This window comes from Berghia stephanieae, chromosome 1 (assembly GCF_034508935.2).
Source record: "Berghia stephanieae isolate SIO BIC M18660-M18661 chromosome 1, UCSD_Bste_1.3, whole genome shotgun sequence".
Taxonomy (NCBI): Eukaryota; Metazoa; Mollusca; class Gastropoda; order Nudibranchia; family Aeolidiidae; genus Berghia; species Berghia stephanieae.
This window is the reverse complement of record NC_088360.1, coordinates 103882088-103888363: the sequence shown is the minus strand read 5'-3', so window position 1 is coordinate 103888363 and position 6276 is coordinate 103882088. Positions and strand designations below refer to the sequence as shown.

The 6276-nt window shown below is 37.0% G+C and overlaps 1 protein-coding gene across 2 annotated transcripts in view; it reads left to right on the top strand.

Moving 5' to 3' along the window:
- The first annotated feature begins 587 nt into the window (after positions 1-587).
- The window catches only part of LOC144962627 (protein jagged-2-like), a 105354-nt gene continuing 99665 nt past the window's right edge, over positions 588-6276 (top strand). Inside the window, exon 1 of one of the 2 annotated variants that reach the window (XM_078895723.1) lies at positions 588-968. The gene's annotated coding sequence lies outside the window, so the exon portion shown is untranslated. The remainder of the gene's footprint in view (positions 969-6276) is intronic. The other variant, XM_078895728.1, reaches the window with a different exon arrangement.

Sequence of the window (6276 nt, the reverse complement as noted above, 5' to 3'; positions counted from 1 at the left end):
TTATGGACCATATTGAGAGACAATTCTAAAAAGATAATTCCATTTATGATTTACACAGATCTGCAATGACAGCTTACTAGACTTGAAATATCTATCTACTTATAAAGACCATATATCATTATAAACTGACTGAAAGATGCCTTTAGTTCAATCGATAGAGCATTCAAACTGATTTCTTTGATCACCAAGAAGCGATTAATATAACTGTCGAAATGCGATGCGGAGGAAAGTGTTTTGCGTTAGACCACCGTCTCTTCCAAAGGGTAGCAAATAATTTTTAATATCAATTTAATGCTACGGATACCAACATTTTCCCGAGCTTCATGAGCTTACAAATCTGATATATATTTTAAAAGACGGACTACGACATCTAAAAATATTTTTCTCTGAAACTAATTGTTTAGAAATTTATAGTTGGCAGCCCCGATATTTTCCTAGCAGACTCTCCAAACAAGAAGACCCCGCAATGCGGAGGCACCGCACCACCTGACGAAGGGGCCATGCCAATACTTTTTTTTATTATTATTTTGTGATCTTTCCTTCTTATGTATTTGAAAAATGGAAAGGTACAGAGTAAAAAAATTTACACACATTTCTCGTATAGTATGCTTGCTCACCGTTCAGGGGAAGCCGAAAGTATTGGATACTTTGTGTTTATTTTCGTTTGCTAACACTGGACCTCTATTTGTCTGTAATAATAATATATTATGATTGTTTCTATTACGAGTTCTTCGGAGTTTGTGAAAGTATGTGTTTTTCTGCAGCTTTCTTCTTGATTGGAATATTTACCTGAGTGAGAAGAAACGGGGGCCTGGCGCCAGGCATCGAACCACAATGTGTGCAACAGAAGTAAGGATGGTTTGGTGTACATTCCGCGCTCGAAGCTGGTGGATTTTCTAGGTCGAGGATACGAGCTGTTCAAATTGCGTACATAGTATTTATTAGAACCTAGAAACTTGTGTATATTGGTGAGAGAATAATTAATATGTCTTTTTTTTGTTATAACATCCTTTGATTTCACGGAATTGATGATGGACAACGTGCACTTATTTGAAGGTCTGATAATCAATTCCTTATGGGCTCATTATTGTAATGGAAATCTAAAAAAAATAATTACTCGTAAAAATGACGCAAAAGTGTCTATTACAACAATGTGAAACTAGGCCCATAAGCGGGTTCGGATGTCAGACCTGCATATATGTACATGTCAATGATGGATAAACTGGAATTTTATATACTGTTGATTTAGTCAAAGTTGGATTTTTATAGCCTTACTTTGATTCTATTATTTTAAATTGATAAGTTCATATCTGATAACCGAGCGCATTTATGGGTTTGGGTTTAACAGTGTGTTGGGGATCCCGATAGCTCAGTTGGTATAGCACTCGCTTCACAGGCAAAGGGACTGAGATCGATCCCGGAAGCAGTCGATATTTTTTCTGACCCGCCCCCCCCCCCCCCTCCTGCCCACCCAGAAGTGAATGGGTTGCCGAGTCTGTTAGATTTAGCGGATAGTACTTTGCGATAGACTAGCATCTTATCCAAAGGATAGCAAGCAATTGCTATTGTCCGTTTCACGCTATTGAAGCCGGGATGAACTCCAGCTCCATGGGCCCAATGGCTCTGAAGGACTACTTAAAAAAAAAAAACAACATTGTATAATTTAATTTACAATGTTTTACGCTGGTCTGAGAGTATTTCCATTGCAACCACGAGCCCAAAATAATTTTGGTTATTAGACCTGAAAATAAGTACGCATTGGTTTTTTAATTTATTTGTCATAGTTTGTAAGTAGGCCCGAGAAAATGAAATATGCCGAATGATGCGATATGATGTCTAATATTATTATAACATACAGTGGAACCTGGTCATACCAACCTTTGTAATACTTATCTCTAACCTCGGTGATCGCCTATTCGATAACAAGCACGTATTGTCATTATAATACATTCACTGACTACCGATTATACCGTCCAAAATACCCGGATGACAAACGTGTCACTATAGATAGTATGAAGTTGACGTCACACGGGTCTTTGTTATTGCGTTTTGCCATACGTATTATTGAGTAATTCTCAGTTAACTGTATTAACCGGACTATAAACGTTCAAGGTTACACACAGATTTGTGTGTCGGTAAGTTATACTTCTGGATGGCAATGTTGTGAGCTTCTTAGCTAAGCGCATACTATCTATAACGGTATTTTTACAGTATGATGATAGACTTCCGTCGTTATTTATTTGTGAATTTTGTCATTGTTTGAAAAGTGATTTGTACACATAATATCTTTTTTTTAAAACTGCCCCGCTTCATTTGAATACTTAAGTGTAATCTCTCAATCAATATCAATCCGTATCATATTGAAATGGACTACATCAGCGTGTACTAGTCTTAAGGTCTGGTAACTCAAATAATAAGGGGTTCATTGTTGTAATAGAAATACTTTCAAACCAACGCAAAATGCTGTTGTCTATTACAACAGTATTAAATCAAGCCCATAATGGAGTTCGGTTATCAGACCTCAAACATGTGACGTCGAATCACTTGAAGAAAACCGAGTTATAAAGTCAAAATAATCAAAATTAGAAAAAAAAATGTTTTTTTGAAGTTTTAAAATTTGAGGCTTGAAACTCAATTATAAGAATCCGATTCACTCCGATCCGACGTGATACCGTGTTGGGACATTAGGTTACAAATTATGTTGAGGATTGGTTTTCACTCAACAAATGCACCTTGCCCCCCAACCCCCTCCCCCCCCCCCCCCCCACCCCGCCCCTTCCGCCTCCTTGCGCGCTTTTACTCAATCGAAATTGTTCATTCTAGGGAATACATTCATTGAGATACAAGAGATTTACAATCAGCTTCGCTGTGAGCGAGGTCAAAAGAACTCTATCGGTTAAAAGATCTCTTTAAACAGTAAACTCCATACGGGAAAAAAAAACAACACGTATTTAAAAATTTGGCCAGAAAACTCGTCCTTCAAATATAGATCATTTTAAATGGCCCTCATCTTGGCAAAAAAAAAAAAAAAACAAAAAAAAAAAAAAAAACAACCTTTCAAACCTGAGTATTCGCGAAGCCCCAGGTTTGAGAGGTTTTTTTTTTGTGTGCCGAGTTGGGGGTCATTTAAATCGATAGATATTTGAAGGACTAGTGTTCTGGCCAAATCTTTAAATACGTGTTTCGTACAGAGCACGACATTTAACTGGTTATGTCCAGGGACTTTCTTCCAACCACGCGCCTTCACGCTTCTTGCCTCGCGACTCGATTCAGTTGCGATATAAATAAGACGAATAGAGCCAGGGAACGAAAAGGATGGTCATAATTTAGTAGCCACCGGCCACAGTAGGTCTTGATATCTTACGCTCCATTGCCACAACATGGAACAAACCAAGAGGGGCAAACGCCAAGCGCTCAGAGTAAACCCGTTAGTCTTTGTAAACCCGAATTTTGTCTTGTTTCTACAGGCGCCAACGCCAACCTATCAACAGAAAACAAATTGATGTTTTACATTTAACCCTACTTTCCTTACCAACTATAGAAATTCGTTACGGTACAACCAACATTTTTTCTTATTCAAATCTCTTGTACATCATAAAATTTAAAGAAAATGGACAGTGTTGTGCAGCATGTTTTGTTAAAGAAATTATGTATCGCAAGAACGTCTACTGCTATTGTGTTTGAGTGATAAAAAAAACTAGTTAGCTTGGTGTGAAGTTTTGGGGAAAATCCTGAAAATGGCTAGTAAGGAGATAGTTAAACGATCTATTCACTAAATTCTAAGAGTTCCTGGTGGTTCAGTAGGTAGAGCTCTAGCGTCAAAAGCAAAGGAACAGGCATCGATCTCGGGTATAGTCGGAAGTATTTTCTAACCCCCCCCCCCCCCCCCTTGTCCAATCGGCAGTGATAAGGTAACTGGATATATCAGATTTGGTAGAAGGTGTTGTGCGGTAAATCCATTTCCTATCTAAAGGGTAGCAGAGAGACGGGATAAACTCTGAAGGACTACTTTTTAAAAATTTAATATTCACACACTTCATACTATTTAGATTAATATGCAAAGTTATTTCGAGTATTTTGTATTCTCAGAGCATCTGTAGACAGTATTCGCTTGGCTAAGAAGCTCACAACATTGCCATTCTGAAGTATGACGGATAACACAGAAAACTGTGTGTAACCTTGAACGTTTATAGTCTGGTTAATACAGTTTGGTTAGAATTACTCATAAACGCGGATACCAAAAAACACTAACAAAGACCCGAGTGACTTCAACGTCATATTATATATATACAAAATAGCCACCATAACTTTTCTACCGGACTCTGGAAAAGAAGTATAGAGATAGTATGCGCTTGGCTAAGAAGCTCACAACATTGCCATCCGGAAGTACAACGGACCAACACACATTACACTGTGCAACCTTAAACGTTTATAGTCTGGTTAATACAGTTAAGTGAAAATTACTCACAAACGCGGATGGCAAAAAGCAATAACAAAGACATGAGTGACGTCAATTTCATACTATCTATATCAAATTTTGGCTATTTTTTTGTCTATTTTATGGATGATGCCTTTCTGCCAATCCTCTGGTATTTCTTCCTTTTCCCAAATGTTGGTGAACAATTTACTGAGAATTTTAGCCAGAAAACTAGATCTTATCTGACCAATTAAAATGACCCTCACCTTGTCAAAAAAAAATCTCAAACTTGGGACTTGTATAATATGAGAGTCATTTTAATGGGCCGATATTTGAAGTAGTGGTTATCTGGTCAAAATTTGGTGAAAAAAACCCACTGTTTTTTTGTTTTTGTTTTTTGCAGAGTATAACACTATTTAATCGGACTGGAATTTTATATCATCACTGTCACACGTCCGACTACTGACCAGATTTAACATAGCTTGAATGTTATGCCACTGGAGCCATCATTGCCATAAGACTCGCGGCTTTGTGGTCTTGTAGACCCTTGGTTCGAGCCCCGCTCGTGGTTGTTCAAAGATTAAAAGCTGGTGTCAAAATTAAAATTATATCTAGCATTCAATTCATTAACGTCGCCTAGATATCTAACAGGGAAACGTTAACAAAATATATTCGCAAAATAAAATATTTCCAAGTTAATAAAAACAGCAACGTACCTATTCAACCGCGGAGACATTTGACCTGTCCAATTCAATGAGATTCCGATGTCTTGGTAGGTCATGACGATATATAGTTATTGATATCTGTCGTGTGTTTACTCGCTATAAAACGTGGGATTGGCCACTCGGAAATTATTCTGTACAAAAATTGCTTCAAGTCAAACACGGATGTTAACTACGAATAAATCGGCTACAACTTGAATACTGAGCGAGAAAATTGTTTTTCTGCGAATTTCAGAAATTGAGCTTTAAAATAATTTGAGCTTTTATATAGAGCAATATCCATAAAACATGCTCAAAACGCTTTACAATGGGTCTCTTGCCAACAGCAACACTTAACATTAGGACGGGGCATCACGTCTGTTAAGCGATATTACAAATTTTTTTCGCTGTCAACGGCCATGTACTCATTTTACACCTGAGTACGGTGAGAGAATGTGAGTAAAGAGCCTTTTCCAAGGACTCAACTATGCGCCGAGCGAGGCTTGAACCCGGGACCTTCCGATCCGAAGCGAGTGTCATATTATAAGACCATATAGCCGCACACATGAAGTTAAGTATTGGAAAATTCCACTATATACTTGATATATTAATGTTTTTTTTTGTTTTTTTTTGATAAGACGGAAAGAAAGGAAAATAAGACAAGACAAATCAAACCATATAGAAGGGCTCTAGTGTGTGCAGTTACAATTTCTTGCTACCCTCTAAACATCACGTAGGTCTGTCGCTGACTTTTGCCAAATAATCAATCAGTGGTTGAACATATAATAATAATACTAATACTTCTAATTGCCCCTGACCCCTCTCTGGATAGGGAGCTCTGGGCGCATTGCACAGCAAATGTAAAACGACATATTATAATAATACATATCAAATATTATGTTTCCACTCCAAAACTAAAATGCCATTGTAAAAAGATGTGTTTTCAAATGTTTCTTGAATAAATCCAAAGTTGGTGAGGATTTAACATATAATAACGATTATATATATCTTGTTTGGTAAAGGTCGGCTTTTGAACAAATGAAACAATGTAACCATTTTTTTTTTAATAGCAGATAAAAATTGTTTTGATTTTAAGGAATTCAGAAGTCGAAAGGTCAAAATGAATATGTTTTTTTTTTTCTCGTATTATCAATTTTA